Raw genomic sequence first — 21449 nt, 5'->3', positions numbered from 1 at the left:
ACAAGCGCTGGGCCGAATGTGTCCCTGGTCTAACTGCACTGATGCCCATGGAGGGAGCAGCGTTGCCAACCCGAAATGTTCAAAAGCCACAAGTCAAGCCCGTGAGAAACCACGGGATTATCTCGAAAATCAAGAGATTGAAAAAAAAAGCCACAAATACAAACGTCGATTTCTATTCGCTTTGCCTTCTGGTCTCTGAGCTTTGAGGGTGCGCTCGCGTCAACGCGTTGCAGGCTTTTTGATAGAGCCTCTCCACAAAGTTAGGTTTGGTTTTGCACAAAAGCCGAGGTTCTCCCCTAAGCACATGCCTTCAGGAGCCGGGGTTTCAAGAAAAAAGAGAAATCATCGTGCAACCAGCAACAGAAGCACAAGAGTTGGCAACACTGAGGTAGTTGCACCACTGACATCAGTGGAGTTACACCAAGGGCGACTAAGCCCCGCTTCCCACGTTAACTCAATTCATCTAGGTGAAGATCTGCTCAGCTACTTTCCTATCTGCGAAAAATATTATTTGTTGCATCTGAAGAGGTTCAAGCTGGGACAGGCCACCGAGCTGATAAGAAAGATGCAAATTTTAATTTTCAGTGCAGCATGCGGAAAATTACAGGCCCAACGCTCGTTCCGTTGTTGCAAGAAGTTGTTTTCCTGTCCAGCCTGTTCAGTCTGATTGAAGAAAAGACCACACAGTTTATGGCTGCCGTAAGCATCTGGATGGTAACACTGCGAATTTGATTCTAATGCAAAACAGGGACGGGTAAACTCAGTTCGCCTAATTTCTCATCCCACATCAAACACGCTAAGTTTAGGAGCAGGACCGGCGAGCGAACGGTAGTAGCTTGGTGATCTGCTGAGGAGACCGTGGCATGGACAGAAGCAGAAAAAAAACGATGGTGAAAGCTTGTGCTGAGAGGCAGGACAGCGGAAAGCAGGGTGCAGGAAAAGGGGCAAGAGGAGGTAGGGAGAAAAAGCCTAATGAAAAAGTACAGCGCAGAATGGAGGCATACTGCAGCCAGTATGCAGGAGATACATATCTACCTATAGCTAGGAAGAGCAGGGTATAAATCAAGAGAAAAGAAAGGTCCTGAAACCAAATGCTTCCCCTATGCTTCCCAGGTGACATTCCCAGAGCTTTCCAATTCTGTAGATCCAGGGGTTCATCCATCAATTTGCCAAATAATACCAAATCTGATTCACTTAAAAGGAAAATATGGTGTCTTCCAGATGCCAATGTGCTGACACTGAACAGTGCAACACTCAGTGTATTGGCAATAAAAGACACAGCAACGCTTTGTCCTTGGAGATACACTTCAGGTCTGCTCTGTGGACATGGCCCCATGGAAGGAAGGGCTCTCCAGCTACTCTGTCCTTGGCCCCCTACCATGACATGTTTTGTGATTTAGACCACTGTTCTGCACTGGGGCTACCAGCTCATTTAATATATGCCATCAGTATAACGTCGGACGGTATCTAAGAGTGACGGAGGGGCAGAGCCCGGGTGAGTCTTGGGTTTAGGCTGGAGAATCTGGGCCACATCCAGCCAAGAGTCAAACTGGTACAGCTGGAGATCTGGGCGTTATAATCCAGCTTCGCACAAAGCATTACGAGGACTGAGTTTAAACTCGCAGTAAAAGCCCGTTTCTGCCAACGATGACAACGTGATTACTGTTATCTTTATCTGGAAGTGAATCAGTGACCTACGGGTGAATGGGTCTGTCTCCATCATCAGCCCCTCAAACCATAACATGCTGGAATGTAATATAACTTGTACCTTTACAGCAAACACTCTACTACTTGATGCAACTTCTTTCGTTCCCAACTGCAAACAATAGCCAGAGGCCATACCACCCAGATTCAAAGCTGTAATTTTGGAACGCTATCCTTTATATTGTGAGCAGGTCTGATATGTATCTGGAAATATAAGGTTATAGCATAATTTCCCCAGCTGTTCAAAAGACTGAGTTTCAATCTGCTACTGCTTACGCTCGTTTTTTTTTATTGTTATTGCAACTCTCCCAACATGAACAGAGTTGCTCTTAGTTTACCCTGATTGAAGCTAAACAAGACTTTTATAATCAAAGGCAGCATTAGGATGAGTGTAAGGGTGTAGACTATTGGTATTGTTTACTTCTTTCAAACCGATACTTTTCTTTTTAAAAACCAATACTAGCAACACAGTTTTACTTGTGTAAGGCAGTTTTTTTTCAGGGCTTGATCCAAATATTATCCGGATGAGCATTGCCAAGAGATCATGCCTGTGTTGCACGACCTGGCATGTGCACACCTCACTTGGCATTTCTCATGTGGGGCTACAGACCTCCTTACGCAGCCTAGTAAATCCACACTTGTTTGCTTTTACAGTTGCTTGTAAAGCACAATCCTATTTACCCAAAGGCCAAATAACCCTTTCTTATATCATTCATGGCCAGGTCTGCACCACTCCTGCGCGCTCACTTTGCTGTATGCCCAAACGCCTTTTGCTATCTTCGTAATTTTTCAGCATTAGGTTGCAATTTGTGCCTTCCTCAACTTTCTGCATCTCCACTGAGTAAATGTGTTTTTTTGGAGACTGATCAGAGCAGGTTTTCTATCATCCCTCATTCTTATTCTAAAAACACTTTCCCAAACAAGTCTAGAAACTTTTAAAATCTCAGAAACTCAAAGTCTTGCCTTCCTCATTACTATGTCTCACCGATGCTATTTCCTCCTCCTCCTCTCTCTATGCTACCTCCTTCTCTTGTGTAAGGTTGACTTAGGTTCTAACCTGCAAACACCAGATGCATATTCATTTATATATGTATAGCTCTTTGCTGGATTGGGAGCATAAATAGCTCTTCTGGGTATGCAGCCCATCTTCGTATATGTACTTGCACACAATTGGCAGTGTCGACGGGCAATATGGTAACATGCAAGTGCAAGTAAATAATTTATTTATTCCTCTCCGCAGCAGGATTAAAGATTTATGCTAATTTTTCTGCCGTCAGAGCAAGAACATAGTTTGCATCTGTGACTTCGCACTCTTGTGATAGCTCATATGAAACTAGTGAAGCACAGCTCATCCGCCCTGCATCGTGGCTGCCAAATTGCGAAAGCATGCTGCTTTAAAGAAAAGAGCCTTTCTTCCACGCCACCAGAAAGAAAGAAAAACATGGAAACAAGCAGCAAGTGAACTTCTCTTTCCATACAGTCTGATCAGTTTATGGTGTCTGACAATACAAAAGAAAAATGGACCCTTTTCAACCAAAACATTTACATCTGAAGGAGCACAGGGTAAACTGCTTGTAAATCTGCAGATTCCTCCCTAATGTAACCTGGTACTCAAGTTTTCTCAGAGATATGCATTTAGAACAGAAATCTGGTAATGTTAATATGCAAATATATATGCTAACTTACTAGGTTGAAGAATACTGCTCCAGTGTGTTTCATATTTAGAAGAAGAACAATTAAAATTCCATGTGGTTTCACTTATTTTGATGCAGAAGCCTCATTAAAAACCCTAGACTTGGGAATTTGCCAACAGCAGCCTGGTTTTGCGTTTGTGCTTAAAAAACACTTCTACCTGTTGCACCTTTGCAGCTCTACCGGTTCCAGCAGAATGCCTACCATGGTCATTTCTTCTTTTCAGTTTACAGATACCAGCTAATGCCAGTTAATGTTCATTTCTCAATTAATAAACTGTGCTTGTGGTTTACAGAAAATAAGGCAACAAATTTCTGCCAGGTTTACAGCACTTTGGCCAATCACTTCCAATTATTAGAGACCATAATGTACTGTGACTAGGTTAACTCCTTGTGGGTACAGCAAGCTGACATCAACTTCAAAGGGTTACAGGATAATTTTATAACTTACAAATATTGCAATTAGCTGGAATTTGGTCATTTTACGTTTTAGGGTCATTACCAAAGAAAGGTCCCCTTAGCTTACTGTATATGCCTGATAGGGAACAAGACAGCGAGCACATCAAGTCAATGCATAATCACTAGATGCAAGAAAACAGAGTGGGGAAGTCACTGAAGAGACCATCTCAAAGAAATTCAGCTAGATACAGCTATACATATCACCAGTAGCTAATTTATTTAATGGTACTTTATCCAAATGATTCACTTGTGTTTTAGGCGACATTAGTGTTGAGACTTTCACTGCGGTAGATGCTAGATGCTGTGTTCCTTGTTCAATAGTGAAGTTCAGGCTGGGATGTAGCACTAATTGATCTATTAAAGCCTTTTTTTTCTTTCCTTCCCTAACATCTACATCTATGAATTATGTGTACAGCTTGGATCACTTACAGCAGATACTATCGCCTAGTATGAAGTATGCCACACACTTCACATTACGAGACGATTTTCAGTTTCCTACAGCGTTGCCAAACTTTCAACATTCTGGCTGAAATTGCCCATGCTGGGCGTCTGTCTCAGGCTGAATTGTGATTTATGCATTTATTTGTTTTGAAAATTTCAGCTGAAACTCTTCTGCTGGGAAAAATATATTGTTTTGCTAATCTTAAATTCTGAGAAGTCTTTCTTTGAAAAGCTGTAGCCGTTCCATGCTTTGAAGTAAGGACTTGAACTTCAGAATAGGAGTGGCTTTTGTGTGAGAGATGTTGCCATGAAAACCCAGCCAAATAAGAACAAATTATAAGCATTCTGCCTAAAAATGGGCAGCAGAGTCTGTGCCCCTACAAAGACACTTGCCCAGAGCCTGGAATGGAAGCCAGGATTCCCGAGTCTCAGCATTTTCTGAAATGACAGCAAATATTTGTGAAACACAGGGACAACCCCATCCCTTCCAGTGCCAATGCAGACCAAGAATCAAGCCAATGCTGTCACCTATTGCTCCCTTAGCTGGGACGGTAGGACCCTGCATAAAAAGGTTTTAAGGATGACAGTCGACGGGGATGTTTGTATGATATCGCAAAGACGAATTTGGGAAGGCGGGTTTTCTTTTTTTTTGAAATTATAAACAAAACTACATTAAAAGAATATTACTAAGGTTGCAATGTCGAGAATGAGAAAGTTAGCAAATGTCAGCATTGAAGCTCCTCCTCCCCACACGTTACAATACAGCACTCAGCTCCAGGAGAACGCGCTATTCCTTTCACACAGTCCCTCCTGGAAGCAGTGCACAAATGGATCATCTCTAGAGATGCATCGGAGTTGGGTAATCAAGAAGAGCGTTGTCTAAATATTCCCCACCTCCACTGCTGAAGAAATCAGGAGAGGTGAAGTGAACAAGAGGAGGGAGATGTGGCTATTTTTCTGAGCAAACTGGGTTTTATGCATGCTCCTGCCACAGAGTTCCCTGTGACTCCGTTGAAATCCCCTTAGAGCACGTTTCCCACAGGTGGTCACTGACAGCACTTTCCTCCTGGCGCCCAGCAAAGGCACTGGCCTTGACTCGTACGTGGGCTAAACATTCACAGCCGCGGCAGAAGTCGACGGGAGCTCTGCTCTGAAGGTAAGGTTAAACACTCAGCAAAAGATAACATGCTGTAGGTGACGCAAGAAGGTGCACTGAATTACGTTACACCTTGGAGCTGGTGTCTCAGTACTCTCGTGACACAGAGCTCTTTCGTTCTTGGGAATATTGCACTCTCTAAGAAACTGCATACAAATCCTACGGCACTAGAAGCAAAGCCCATAAAGAAATTAAGAATTTCTTCTTCAGAGAAGAATTTAACGCTCTGCAAGAAGTTAGGCCTGGGGAAATGCAAAGAACAAGAAGAAAACCAAATACTGAGGAGCCGCTTATTAAGTTAGCACTGTCCATCCTGCGCACTGAACGAGACAGGAATCCCGTGGGAAAAGTATCATGTGATCCTGTAATTAAAACCTGTAATATAATGCATAAGTACAGTGCGGCTGATTTAAAGTTGCACAGGCAATGCGAGTACAGAGATTTCCCAATTGCTGCGCTCTTAGTTGTGCAATCTTAAGAATTCTTTGCAATGTGTTTGGATGGGGGGTAGTAATTATCTGTTAGTGGCAACTAGGTTTTCCCCAAGTATCCTTCTGTATCAGCGTCAGAGTTTTATTTTGCCCTTCATTTCATGCAGCACTGCAGGAGTTATAGCATCGCTCGGGTAGTGCTTCTCACTCCCCGTTTTGCTTCTGGGTTCACTGTGCTTCGCTGGGATGCTCGTGACCTTCTCTCCTATGCAATGGGGTGTGTTAAAATGCCCTTTTCCTCCCTTTACCTCACTGCACTCATTCAGCGAGAAAAAGAAAAAGAAAAAAGGTGTTTTACTTCATTTTCCTTAGTTTTTTTCTTTTTTTCCACGTCACCCCCCCGCCACACAGCAGCAAGCCGGTCCCCTGGCAAACAATAGAGGCAGCGGAGGTGTGAACTGGCCCCCCTCCTCTTTCCTTCGCCTCAACAAGGTGTTAACTTCAAGGCCTAGCTGGGATCACTTAAACGGCCACGTTATTAAGCACAGCAGCCTCGCAAAACGCAGCAGCGGCAGGCAGGGGCACTTTAACCCCCCCCCTCCAGCTGCCGCACGCAAGGCGCAGAAGCAAACCACAGCGCGCTGCTTTTCCTGCCGTCCCCCCGCACCTCAGTTCCCGCGCCGAAACTGCGCGTCTGCGTGTCCCGGCACGGCGGCAACGGGACGGTGGCACCTCAAATAACCCAGGTTAATTTACCGATAGATGTTCTCACTGAATTTACAGTGCAGCGCCTAAGCCCTTTGCAGGGAGAAACACCCCATAAATGACATAATTAGCACGGACCATTAAAGCACCACTCGCGCAACAAAGGAGAGCGTTTCCCAGGCAGGGCTGTTACGCGGCTCAGTGGCAAAAATGGGATTTTGGCACTTCTGCAGCCCAGGCTCCATCGCTACCTACCCTGCTGCTCCAACAGGGCTTTTCTGCTGGGCAAAGTGCATGGGAAGGTGGCAATTTTCTTTAGGCACCTAACTCTTGCCGGATGATACTGCACATCAAAACGCAGGTTACTGCCTCACTGCCATCTGCATCTCAAGAGGTAGCTTATTTTAAAATCTGCAGCATGAATAAGGAGAAATTCCTCCCCGACGTGGAAAAAAACAACAACGAAACCCCTCCGAGATGCACCGTTGGGTGCAGAAATGGAGCTACAGCAAGCACCGGTCGCCGCTGTCTCCTTTACAGAAGTTGCCTCCCGCGAAGCTTCGTTTCTAGGGGAATCGTAAACCTTTCTAACGGGAGGCACAGGAAGGGGACAAATTGTCACACTGCACAAACGCGCACTGGCTTGTGGTTGGGACCTGCGACTCATGGATGCCCATTCGCCTAAGCGGTGGGACGCCTTGGACTTCTTGGTCTTTGCAATCTCATCTCAGCAGCGCTAGGCTCCAGCTGGTGATTCAGGTGGAAAGGCATTGGTTTTGTCTCAAAAGCCCCTGCTTGTTTAAAGTCTCAGGCAATCTACGTGCCACACTGGAAGCAAAAAAAGAAAGTAAATAATGTTTCCTGGAAACAAAGTTGAGCGACTCTGCAACGCCGCGTTGTACAAATGCGCACACGTATCACTCCCTGCTCATTTTCCACAGCTCCTACTGCCTGAATTTCGGTTGCTGATGTTTTTCACAAAGCCCAGACGACAAGCATCAGAAGGGACATCTGAGGCTTTTCTTGAACAGCAACCTAAGCGGAGTTGTATACACCAAGGGGGTGAGACCGCAGGGCTGAGATGTGCAGTGAACGCACCGTAACGGGGAGCTGCACGAGAATCCTACACGAGTCCAGTGAATGGGAAGAGGATATACACTGGGGCTAGCAGTCAACTTTATTGCTTTTTTTTTTCTTTTTGCAGAAAAATGTGCCTTAACTATCCAGTATAAATATTTGTTTCCAATGTTGTCATGAATTGTACTTTTCCACTGCATGCTAGCAACTCAGAAATACCATCCGATCCTTGAGCAGGCGCAAAGAAACTGCTTTGCAGCGGGGGGAGAGAAAAACCCCTTGGCATTTCTCTGTGCCTTCACCCTTTACACCCCTCTTTTTCCTTCCCCAGCTGAAATGGCTTTTGCCACTCTTGTTCAAGTACCGCACATCCCCTCCCGAGGAAGAAAGGCAGAGGATCACTGGCCGGTTCTTGATTAAGAGCTTTTAAAGAAAGCGGGAGGGACGATATTCTTTGAAACTGGATCTACTGGAGGATGGGAGCCAGCACACAGGACACCGCGTCTTTCAGCACGGGCCACACACGGTGCCACTGCAGTCATCTGACTTCTCTGTCACATCCTGAAGCCATTTCCAGCTCGTGTGCGAGTTTGTACTCCCATTTAGAAGAGGATGGGATATATTGGGAACACACATATGGAAACACTTTCAGGGAATCAGTTTCCATGAAATCCATAATGAGCCAAGTGGCTTCAGATGTGGCAGCGTGCCTCCGATTAGCCAAAAAAAAAAAAAGAAAAAAAAGGAGAGAAAAAGGAAAAAAGGAGGACAAATCTACCCTTTCAGCCCTTATTTCGGTTTCCAGAAGAGGGAAAAAAAATTAAAAACCACTAATGACTTATGGCTACCAAAACAGGGAGCCACGAGCAGCACAAGCAAAGAGAGGGCTCGTGGCGATGCGACACGCAAGCGACGATCAAAACCGAAAATCCCCGTGAAGTGCAAGGCCGTTGCTTGCCGCTGCCGCTGGGCCTGGCCTAGCAGCGCCGCGGGAAGGTCCTGCCGTCCTCCTCACTCGAGCGCGGCACCGTAAGCTAACTCAAAACTTCTGCATCAAGGAGAAGGTCGCTTTTAAAGTTTTGCTTGGCTTTGCTTTCAAAGCGTTGTCTGTATATTTTAGAATATGGAGAATTCGCCTTTGATTCCAGCCTCTCTCTTAACAATAGACAAGAGAGGATTTCTCTGCCGAGCGATTTAAACAAAAACAAACAGTTTTGGTTACCCGGGCCTTGGTCTCGAAATGCGGGTTTTTTTTTTCTTTCTTTTTTTTCGGAGAAAAAGCAAAACCCTACAAATTGTGACGCTTCTGGCAAAAGTGAAAAGCTCACAAATTCAGGCAGTATGATTTTCTTTTCCTTCTGACGCGAGCTGAACAACATTGTCCCCACAGGAAGAAGAGGCCTATCCCCAGTCCCCCCCCCCCATTTATAAAAGACTAAATCCCCTGATCTAAACAATTAAAAATATGCTCTTCTCCAAAATAACTATTTTTTCTTCAATGCACATTTTCACCCTCCGTCTGTGTTCACTTCCAATGCCATTAAGTTATTTTTTTTCTCTTCCCGGGCATGAAGTGCCTGGTCTGCCGAGCGCAAACAGACCCGAGCTATGCAGGAGATCACGGGAGCGGCCACGCTGAAGCTGATCAGGGAGCGTAACACACGGAGAGCTTCTGCATACTGGAGAAACGACCGTGACATGGCTACAAAGGCATTACTGTCTTAATTTAAGCATTCAGCACCAGGCAAAATACACCATTGGAGTGAAAGCACTGGAAGAGTGGAAAAAACTCACCTGGGGACAGTGAGAGCTTTTGCCCGTACAGTGCCGGGACTAGTGAGTGCGCACTGATTTCCCCAGGTAGCATCACCCGCTGTAATGCCAGGCTGGACAAAATTTTCAGACACCAGCGTGACTCAGACCTGAGAGCCACTCATAGCGGGAAGTTAGGGAGCCTACGGGTGCGTTTAGACGCCGCAGAGAGGCACGAGATGTCCCCAAGCCGAACCGCTGCCCCGCCAGCCTCGGCAGGGCAGAGCCCGTGCGTGTCGGGGCTAGGGGCACCTTTAAGATCCATCTCCCCTTTTACATGCAGAGTGGCACCAGTTTAACAATATATGGGCTTTTCAATACTCATCATCAATATCCCATTCAGCGAAAGCAGTGTAAATCCCCCTGTGGATTTACGCATCCCTCTGTGGATTCGGTTCAAACCCAAGCTGGGTTTCTCGCTAAGTTAAGGCAAACTGCTGCATGCTAAGTTTCAGCCCATTATAAACTCGTCCACACAGCATTTCCATTCATAAGGTGAACGGCAGCTTACACTAGCCCAGCTTTGAACACTTCTAAATAGATGTTCCTTCTCCATAATGTAAGCTCTGAATATGTCTTTTATCCTCCCAGGAACCTGGTGATGAGAAAGACACTGTTATTACAGACTTCGGTCTGTAATAGCTCACACCATAAACATGTTTTAGGTTGTTGGCTATATGATACCTTGTGCTACTGCTCTGTGCTACCTTATGTTATACCACGAGCAGCTCAAATCACTATTGATGGTCCAAAGTCACCACATCTCAGATAAACCACAGAAACAGTCCACAGGCATCGTCTTAGCCCATGGTAAGTGTGAGATACTACAGTTTTGTGAAAGAGGATTAAGTCTCACTCCCTCCTGCTTGCTACAGGCTGTAGAAATGCAAACCACTACCCAAGTCCAACTGATGTACAACGTACTGTCAGTCAGGATGACTTGACTGTCCTCTCAGTTGGCTTAATTTCAAAAGAGAGCTCAGGTAACATGTGAACAGTTGGTAAAAATAAATACTGCGGAGATACCATACAGGATAACTGCATACTGGCAAAGAAGTGTTTTTTAGAGATTTAGAAAGCCCACCTAACCACTGAAGCTGCCAACAGGAGATATATTGTCTCCATTGTTTTCTGCCTCCTGATACTGATTAGTTTTGTGACCTTGGGCATATCATTTAATTTGCCAGCGAAGTTTTGCTTGCTATGGGTATATTAATGTTTCATACTATTCAAGTGACAGTCCATAAGACAGCTTGGGAAATATTTTGAAATCCTCTGTTTGAAGATGCTATAAGATTAAAGCAAAACCCACCAAACATATATTAGATACACTCGTCAGCGGATGAAGACAAATGAAGACACAGATGCAGATGCTGGCCAGGCTGAGAAGCCAGGCACTGTGCTCAAACTCCATGGCAGCTGGAACAGTTTCTTACATGGGCAAGACGCCTTTCTTAAAAACAGCTCCAAACCAGTTTGGCCCACCTACGTTGGCCAGGCCAAACTAGGAATTGGTTGGGTTTGGATTATCCTTAAACCCAGCTTCCTATCTAATTTTGGAATCTAATACGATGGCTCCTAATAAGACTTTGGTGGTACTTAGATCCTCCCCTGCGCTCCTTTTCACCCATAAAAAAATCATGGGTTGGCTTCTAGCATGAATCAAAATGAAAACGAAAACAAACAAAAATCCCTTTAAAGAGAGATATTTGAGAGAGGAAGAGGGAAGAAAGGGGAAAGAGAGGTGCCTTTTTCCCATTGCCAGGATTCTTCTGTGGCTCCTCCAGACCTGCCAGTATCCACATCACAGTTCCCTAGGACTTCCTCCATGGGAGATGCTTCTTCCAATGAGGTATTTCATCTCCAGCTTCTGGGTCAGCAGACCTCCTGGTGTTTTTGAGGCACTTGCTTCCTTTCCTATTTGGTAAACCGGTCACCTTTGCAGAAGGGCTCATTTTCAGTCCTAGTCCCTAGTCCAAATCCCAACCTTTGCAATCTGTGCCCTAGCTGCTATTTAAATGTTTATGCTTTTTCTCACAGAGGTTTCTACTCTATACCTTCCCTGTGTCAATGCTGATAAAGTCTTTACAGCTCCAGGTCTATTCATCAGTCAGAAACTGTTCTGCAGTGAACGCTCTCATTTTACAACCAGCAGTCTAGTTCAGAAGCCCAGGGGTATTTTAAATTATTCATAAATCTCCCATCACTTCTCAAGCATTTTTCCTACATTTTTCTGTAATGCTAGTTTTGACATCCTTGGCTTTTAAGCTCATTAAAAAAACCCCCTTCTTTTAACTCCACTGAAATTATCTATTTCAACCTTAACACAATTTTCTGGCTAGGATTTTTCCTTCTTTGGGACACAGTTTTATTTTTGTTTTGAATGGCAGCAATACACGTAACTAGTTGGCCACACTTAACAGGAATAACCATACAGATATTTCATTCTGTTTCTGTACAGAGGGGCACAGATCATATTATCTCGTGAGGTCCCCGTCTGTCTTATATGACTATAATTCTATAAACTTAGATCCAGATATAAACCTCTAGCTTTGAAAATACCTAAACCTTGGGGATATATATTTTCTGGTTTTGTAGTCTACAGGAACTAAGCAACCACTTTTGGCTATTCTGAGAAGGTGGATCTGTGCTGGACAGACCCTTGGTCCAACTCGGTGGAGCTGATCCAAGGTGCCTCTCTTATCTGTTCTGATGAAGATGATGACCCCAACGCTAACTGGCTCCTGATGCCAGCCCCCGCTTTTTACAAGTTGAAATGAGCAGCTCTGTGCTTTCTTCCACGCTGTCCCTCAAGCCTGGGAGGAGGTGAATATCTGCAGAGTATCTCATCATCCTCCTTCAAACCACATGCTCAGATTTCCTCCTGATTGACGCTTACTGAAACCTGCCTGCTGCGACTGCTGTCACATTGACCAGCGGCCTCTGGTTCTCCTTGCATTTCCTCAATTCCTCAATCGCAGTCGATCAAACATCCTGTAACCCGCTTGTGTTGTACTGAGAGTGGAAACTCGGAGGGGACAGGGATGATCTCTTGAGTTGTTTATTTTTCCCTGCTTTCTGTAACTGCCTAGTGCCTAACACAACAGGATCCTGGGCTGCAGCTCACACCTTCAGATGCCACCACAATACAAATAATATTAGTGGCCGCTGTGTAAGGCATGGTCCGCAGTGAGGCCCATTAGTTACTCACAAATACAACCATTGCTTTGATGAGTGAATTGCACTGTCTGTAGCAGACACAATTAGGTACTTCGGCAGCTGTTCGAAACCTCCTGCAAAGCCTTGTCAAGGAGATTTGCAATGCAAACTCACGCACACAGAGCTCTAAGTGTGGCCAGTTCTTGGAAACCCTCCCCTTTCAATCCCACGTTCAGCTTTCAATACAAGGATATAATCTCAGTATAGAATTAAATAAAGCAAGCTGTGTTTTTACAAACAATTACCACCCCAAAATTATGTAGCTTACACTCTTGGTCCAGCACACAGTTTTTTTTCCTTGGGCTGCTCCAGAGCTGAGTCAATTGTATTTTCAGAACAAGCTCAGTCTAATAGTGTAAACTAAAAGAAGATGGACCTACCTTTAGCTGCGAGCTTCATAATATTCTGCCAATCCAAGACCAGCTGTTAGCGTACTAAATAAAGCTCTTGTTTGGAAGAAGAGTTCATAAAGCAGCACTGATAACTACAGATCAGACAGCGATAGCCCAACTAACCGTTAGTAATAATTAATGGAAACCATGCATGTGGTATCACCAACAACTTTGAGGTCACGTATAGACTCTTTTCATCTCAGCTAATTGAAGGAGGCATTGTAGGTACCACTGCTAATCCCAAAGTATCACCTTCCTCTTCCCCTCACTGAAGGAATGTGATGCCAACAGGCAAAAGGATCAACATGAGATGCCCTACCATCATCGCTTCCAGAAATGACTCGTCTTTACTCCAGACTTTTTTTTCCGGTGCTGCTCCCCTTTTCTCAGCACAGTTGCTCCTCTTTTTCACAGGAGCTCAAGGAGACACAGGCTTTCTGTGGCTATCTACAATCAGTATTTCTATATTGTTTGGCAAAATAAGATATTACAGAAAATATTAATGGCCACCACAGTAAAACAGGTCAAGTTATTCCTTCTCTGCCTACACATATGGATTGCCCCAACCCTTTGCATCCATCTGACAGCCTGCTCCTCCTGCTGTCCATCCCAGCAGTAGGATATGTAAGCTTTAATTCCCTGTAGCACTCTCAGGCATGACTGCTCTCTGGCCTCCCGTGTCTCTGCATCTGCAGCTGGCAGCAGGGTCTGCCTTTTCTGCAAGACTGTGAGCTCTAAACCTTGACTCTGACACATGATGCTCTAATTGCTGTTTGGGTGGTTAGAGAGATCTTTGAGAAAAACAGCCAGGAGGCTATGAGGTGATGTGGCCTGGACAGGGCTGATGAAGCAGCACACCAACTCCTCTCTTCCTCCACAAGCACCTTTAAAGTGTCACAAAAAATTGTCTCACGTGCATGATCTTTTCCCAAAGCCAAGTGTCTTCATGCACTGATGGCACTGCCTGGTCTGAGCTTCAAGGGTTTAGCTTCAGCTCAGTTTCACCTGTTTTTGCAAATCTGCCTGAAGAACAATTAGGAAAGTGGAGATGGGTATCTGATACACAAAGGGGCCACAGGCTGAGCTCTGAGCTGTGGTTTTCTCTTTGCATTCAATGCAGCAAATGCTAGCTAAACCTGGAAGAAAAAGCTCTGCCAACTACAGCTGTTTCTAAAAGAGAAAGCCAAAACAGTGTATGAAAATCACAGGAGAATGCATACCCTGCTGTCCACGAACACTATTCCTGTATTTGCTTCTAAGGTAATGGGTGAGGTCTAACGGCAAGGCATTAAATTCATTTCACTTCTAAAAATGGGAAAGACTTTATAACTGGGCTAATACAAAAGCAGGGAAATTCCTGAAGGAATTGCAGAAGCCGACAAAGCCAGGGCCAGTGAAAAATGCTTTCTCAATACATTTTTTCAGGTGGGTTGGAAAAGTAGCTTCACACTAATACTGCAACCAAAAATAACTTCTCAGCTGATACTGCAGGACAGGTTTGCCCGATGAGGGAAAGGATTGTCACAAAACTTCCTCTATTCGATATATCGTAGTTGACCTAGAGCAAACTGAAATGACCAAAATATTTTTGTGCAGTCCCACTCCAGCCTCCTTATAAGTTAAACTCATCTCTTCGATTCTGCATCCCATAATATCCAGTTCCCAGAGGCTTCTGCCATTTCCCGAAGAGCCACCACAAAAACCTGCTTTCCTATATACCTCTTATTGGTACCTCGGTCACTGCCAGAACAAAACTTAAGAGAAGGTACTCGAGGCACAGAACTCCAGAAACCACTCCTGCAATCTGGCAGACAAAGATATAGCTTGTTCAAATAAGTGGAAACTAAAGCTAGACAAATTCAGATGAGTAATAACACCCACATTTCCAAAGGGAGCTTAATTAACAACTATAACCAAAGGTTGTGGTGGATTTTGCTTCCCTGCAAATTTACAAGTGCAGATCGACTGACTTTTTGTTTTTTTTCTCAAAGGTTATCCTCAAGTTCAAATGAGAGCTAATTTGGGGAAGTCTTACAGCGGGCTTATGGAAGAGATCAAAGTAGATGATCATGTGGGTTTCACTGTATTAATAACCTACAGATCTATAAATCTCTGCAAAGCTCCTTATATTAAATTAGTCTCCCCTGAGCTTTCTTGACCAGGCTCCACCACAGCTAAAATCCTTGCCCTCCCCAAAAGCTAGAGAGTTGGAGGACACAGTCATGCCCCAGTGCTCCTGGGGCTCTGAGCAGCTGTGACTCCCGAATCCCTTGCCCCAGGGCCGCCCGCGGCAGCCCCAAGCCCAGGCAGCGGGTGCTCACTGGGACACCCGCACACCGCTCTTTCAGATCCTGTCCCAAGGTCAAGGGGGGCAGGTACTGACTGCTTTGATCCCTTCCCGTGTGCTTCTGGAGTCAGTCTGAAGGCAATATTAAAAGATTTCCAGATTAGCATCCCCAAATACCCTCCCTTTATGCATATGAAACATTGCCTTCTCTCATCAACATCCTTTATGACCCACATGAAGGTGTGTGCCTTTATCTCATTTCGTCTTCCTCTCCTTCCCTGCCTACGTGCTCTTCTTTGGTACAGCCGGAGAGAGCCTAAACCACTATCGCAGCTCTTCTCTTTCTATCACCAGTATCAGCCATATCCTTTCTAATCTCACAAACAAACAACTGACATGACACCAGTTTGCTTCTGCTGCTAAAACATCCACCGAGCTTGGGGGAGATCTGGACGCCTGTGAAGTGGAGTCAATCATTATTTGCTAAACCACTTAAAAAAAGTGTTGTGAAGCTCTGTTAGGCTCTAACGCTACACTCTCGGTCCGCAGCTGGCCAAATTTTCCATGGCCACAAATGGGAGGAAATTTCACTGAAAGGCAGCTACTGTAAGGTTTACAAAATTGGGCCTTTTAAACTACAAAACTTCTGGAGGGTTTAATATGTTTTTCTGCCTGTCCTGTATCAAACACAGTCACAGACTGAGAAGGACCGATATGTCCACCCTCTGCGTTCTACAGATTCACTTCATAAATGCAACTTTTGCAATTAACTGAATAAAATTCAGGGTAACACAGACTCAAGGCCACAGACTGTTAAGGGCAGAATAAGTGCTTCTGATCACCATCGTACCTGATGGCCTGCATGGAGCAGATCAGAGCTGCACATGCAGCGTTGCTTCCCTCCTTACACACGCACGTGCCATTGCATGGGTCACCACCACTGGCTCCATCCTGCGACGTCCTCTCGGCTGCATGCACAGCAGCCTTCTTGTTTTGCCAACTTCACTGGAAGCTGGTGTCACTCAGGACCTTACAGGATCAGGCCTGAAGTTTGTAAGTGACTCTGAGGAAGTAAAGGGCTCTACAAAATGTTAATGGTCTATTTGCTCCTAGCTGCAACTGACAGAGATGGTCTGGAGATAAGTAGGACAAGAAGAGATACTTTGTGTAACCCTGGTAATTCTACAAAATATGGTGCTGGATGACAAAGGAGACAGCGATATCACATGGAAGCACAAACGGGTCTGAAAAATTAGCCGTCTCTCTAGGGAGAAAAACAACGGAGATCCCACTAGGAGGATGCAGAACTCATCTTGCACAAAGATGAAACAAAGAGCTCAGTCCTGCAGCCTTCCTGCTAGGCGTTTATTGACCTTCTTGGGAGCACACATATAGGTAACGACCCAGGATCTAGCCCTTCGAAAGCCTGGAATCGAGGGCTCTGTTGCCCCATTAACAATTAGCATTTTGTTTACAAAACCCAGCCGAGTCAGTAAGAATAATCATTACAAAACATGCTCAGACTGTGATTCCGGTTTAAGTTAATATAATTTTAATGAGTTCTTCAGAAAAAGCCTGGCACTTATGGAAAATTTCCTTAATTAATATCAGACCCTAAATTAGTAATAAAAAAAGCTCCGAATATCATTTGGTCTCAAGCTGGAACTAAAGTATGTTTTGGCATCATTACTAACTGTTAGCAGCAAGTTCTGGAAACAGATGCAAATCTTGATATGTGTCCTAAATATAAAACACATTGCAAAAAAAAAGCTCAGATAAAAATATATCTATACATCCACATATATTTGAGTGTGCTATTTCCTGCCTGTATCAGCAACAAATTTATTCCATTTAAAAGCATTCCACTTGTTTCTTCTTTTCTGTATGTTTTAAATCCCTCATTTCAGGAATAAAACTCTTTCCCTCTGCCTTCATTTTTCCTGTTTATTTCCTTTCCCAACAGCAGTTTTAACTAAATGAAAAGGGCTTAAAGACGTGCATTATTATTAAAGACATGCTTCTGAAAATCAGGCCGCTTAGTTTACCACCTAAATATGGGTCTAGATGCCTAATTTGAGGCCACCCACACTAGAAAAATTTGGCCTTCATCCTTGAGGTAGGGATCGTGCAACATATCTTCTGGACAATTACTCCAATGAGAGATTTTACCCAGGAGAGAAGTTGCAACTGAAGTCCTACACGTCAGTGCCAAGGTGCTAAGATTCCTAGGTGGCACCATGTGGGCAGGAGACTAAAAATGGAAAAAATGCGGTAAGCAAAATCAATAGTACCACTGAAAAATAAAGAAGACAAGCTACAAGTTTAGGTACAGCAGAAAAATGACAGAGTTGTTTCTGAAGAGCCCACGTTACAGAATCTCCCGAGCTTTCCGAAGGTCTTAACTTAGACTCAACTCAGGGCACCTCGCAGGGAAAGCAGCAAAAATTAGCCGGGAGAAATGGAGACAGAGACAACCTTGAGTCTCTCAGCTGCCATTTAAAAAAAAAGAAGACAGAGTGAAAATTGTTATAGTCACCAAGAAAAACATCGCAGTGTAGCGAATGTACCAGAAACAGAGCTGGCTTCTTGGGTTTGCCAAGAGCCTGAGACAATATTGCTGAAGCGTGAACTGCCCATTCATTTCAGGCACTGCGAACACAAATGCCCTTGCTGGCAATGTCAAAGGTATTAACTATTTCACTGCTCCCCAAAGCACGCAAAGAGAAAAAAACACATTATGAAGACAGCACTAGGGTCTCCTCTTGTTTAAGGGTCCAGTCTTGAGATGTACTTAGCACCCACAGTGTGTAATGATGTTAGCAGAAATTCAGGGAATTCAGGGATGCAACAGTAGCTACTTCAGAGGGCCACAGTTTCTGGTCAGTTTGGGGCTGTAAAGATTTTTGAGCTCCCTAGAGGAAGATAGACAACTTTTCTTTCTTAAAGTTAATAATTTTCAAAGAGCAACTCCAAAAGAAAAGAAAACCATCACTATAAAAATCGTGTGTAAGTGACATTAAAAAAAAATTAAAAAAAAAAGAAGTTAATTCGCATTTAAGTTTAGAAACCTAAGATGACAACCAGTACAGGAGCTTATGAAAAAAAAATCACATCTCTGTGAGCCACTTCCTCATTAAAAGTACGAACACTAAATCCAAAGCTTCAGCTACAGCCGCTTCCTTTATATATGCTTTCTTTATTTTAAGTTCTGTAGGCTTGCAAGAATGAAATTAAATTGTGTAAAAGAAAAGTATATTGTCACTGATTAGAGCCTGGCCAGAACTCACATGTTGGATTTTTACGTGTCAGACCCCAGTGACCTTGGAAAACAGGAACATTTCTTATATTCAATATCCCATTAAGGTCCAGGATGGTCCAGAATGATCCAATGATATCTACAGCGGGAGATGAATTAATGTGGAAGTTTGGCTACGCTGAAACTAGCAAACAGCACAGGATAAGGATCTGTTCTTGGGCTCTAAATCCAGCTGCTATGGCCTGGTTGCCATAATATTAAATTCTTTTAGCCTCCACAACAGGGTGGCTGCCTCCCAGCACACCCTGGCAATGGGTTCTGCACTGAGCTAACTTCCAAACCATGCCTGGGAGCTGCTTGGGAGACAGCTAGCTAACCCCAGTCAAAACTACTCTGGGGACCATACTAGCAAGTTAATAGTATAGGTGTTTAACAGCCCAGGCCCTGCCGCTGTGTAATTTATTAGTAAAGACATTCCCTTATGGCCATTTGGCTTCAGAGGACTGGGTCTGCAAATTTCTTTTGTTTACAGGTTGAGCCCAGTGTGTTCCTCATCTCAGTCTGTCCCCATTCAGTAACACAGTAAACATAAAGAGAGCAAAATTCATCGTGTGCTGGAGGGTACTCTAATGCGTGGGAAGGAAGAGTTTGGGCACAGTGGCATGGGAAGACCAGCTTCCCTGATTTACGCCATTCATGGCAATACACCACAAATTCACAAATACAACTGTTTGTGAAGAGCATTAGCCTGGGGCTGGAAAAGGTAACCTTGGTGATTTGTACTGCATTTAGCTTAACTTTTAATTTTCTTTCTTTTGTCATATAAACATTTGTCAAAGACGGTTGCATAGGACAGGTTCTTTCACAGCCAGCACTGTTATGTATTAACATCACCCGTCCAGGGCAAGTCCTCCAGTTGCTTAAGACTTTGATCCTGCAAGTCTTTCTCAAGTGTGAAGCAAAAAGCAAGAGGCTGTTGCATTCAGGCACAAGCATGAGCAGGTCCAGGAACAGTGTAGGGGAAGAAGAAGTCTTCTCACCTCCCTTCTCAAGAACATTCTCAACAATAAACTCAAGCTCAAACCCAGAGAGCTCATGGTAGAAACAGGTCAGGGTAAGGCAGACACAGGCTGGGTTATGTCAGGATGTAAGTGTGATAAGGCTGTCACAGGAATATGAGAATGGGACAGCTAACTCATCTCTTTGAGATTTACCCAAGCAAATGCAGAATATGAGAACTGACATGTCTATACGTGAACTTCTCACCTAGACTTGCTTTGGAGTCAATGGACAAAAACAGGCACTTCTAAGGCACTGCTAGGGACCGGTATAGCTCATCCACAGACTGTCAGGCAAACTGTGTCCTGCAAGTGCTAATTTCTCCCCACTGAGTCTAAAGGGAGCACAGGGTGACCGTCTCAGATGTGGATGTCCTCACTGCAGACACCCACACTCACAGGAGGCCATATCTCCTTTGGCTACCATCTAACAGCCCTCTGGTGACTGCAGGAACAATCCAACCTGTAGTCCCTGCTCTGAACCTTGCATGTGCAGAGGACTTGCTGGATCAATCCCAAAGCTTTATGTAAAATGACTGTGATGCGTATTTATATGAATCATATACTTTAATTACATAATAGACACCCATGCTCCCCATCCCACATGCAGTTTGGTTATGCGCAGGGCACAAAGACTGTGAGCGCATTCTCTATGAATCATGCAATAAGACTACATCCCTGAGGCAAAACTCTTTCTAAAATGACCATGTTCATATATTCCCATGGTTTCCACTACAATATTATTTAATTAAGAATATTAATCTGCTAGGCCACCAACTTTCACTGCCATTTCTAGAAGTCTCAGCAGACAGGTATTTTAATAAAATATAGGGAATGAATTCAAGGAATCCTGCTCTTTTTATGATTGAGTTGGTACAATAAGGTGAGTCAGTGGCAGGGCCTCTTGAGCCTGTATATATGTGTTCTTGATATGAACACGAGACTTATGCACCAGAGAGATCACTGGTTCAAAAGTTGCACAAGTTTTGCCAGCTGGTCTTTACTGTGTTTCGTCTGGGTTTTTTTTTTCAGTTATTGCTACTGAATACTGCCCAAATATGCATGAAATATCATCAATTACTTGTATGACACAGCAAATACAGGACTAGTCCCCATACGGAGAGTAGAAGATGAACACTTAAGTCTAACACCTACGCAGCTGTGGGCAATCATTTGCACGTGCCTGAAGCATGCATGCAAATACTTCAGCTGTGCAAAGAAAGCAGGTATGTCTCTAGACACTAACGCGACCAGTTCAGCCACATCACCCCAGCCTGCCAGAATAAGTCCTCAGGGTCGCAGCATGCTGTCCTTTTCCCCTCACACATGGGCAGGAGAACTGCATGAATTGCTGGGGCACTAACTACCCTAACACCTCGTTCCTACAGCCCCAAACCTCTTCTGCTGCACGACCTGGTCTGCGATCAAAACACAGGCACGCTAAGCACAGAGCAGGACATGCACCCATGCCAGGACAGGGAGCACCACCTTCATGTTGGGGCAGACACATTCCTGGTCACAGGACTGTCACTACAAACGGCTCTTGAGGGCTCTTACTGACAGTATGACTGGGTACCACTACTTTGAAGGACACACTGCTTTATTAGCTGACATATTTTAAATTGCAAGCACAACTTAACCAGTGGTCAAGGCAAAGGCCTGCAAAAATGCTGGGTGATATAAAGTTGGGGCAGGTAGGAAGCTCTGGGCCTGGAGGTGTGATATGTGAGGCCTAAGGCTTACCCATTCTTCCTCCTGCGT

General features: G+C 44.4%; 1 protein-coding gene across 4 annotated transcripts in view; it reads right to left on the bottom strand.

Annotated features, from left to right (window-relative positions):
* RUNX2 (RUNX family transcription factor 2) overlaps positions 1-21449 on the bottom strand; it is a 213828-nt gene that overhangs the window by 69757 nt on the left and 122622 nt on the right. The gene's annotated exons all lie outside the window — the stretch shown is intronic.

This window comes from Dromaius novaehollandiae, chromosome 3, assembly GCF_036370855.1.
Source record: "Dromaius novaehollandiae isolate bDroNov1 chromosome 3, bDroNov1.hap1, whole genome shotgun sequence".
Taxonomy (NCBI): Eukaryota; Metazoa; Chordata; class Aves; order Casuariiformes; family Dromaiidae; genus Dromaius; species Dromaius novaehollandiae.
This window is presented reverse-complemented; position numbering and strand designations above follow the sequence as displayed.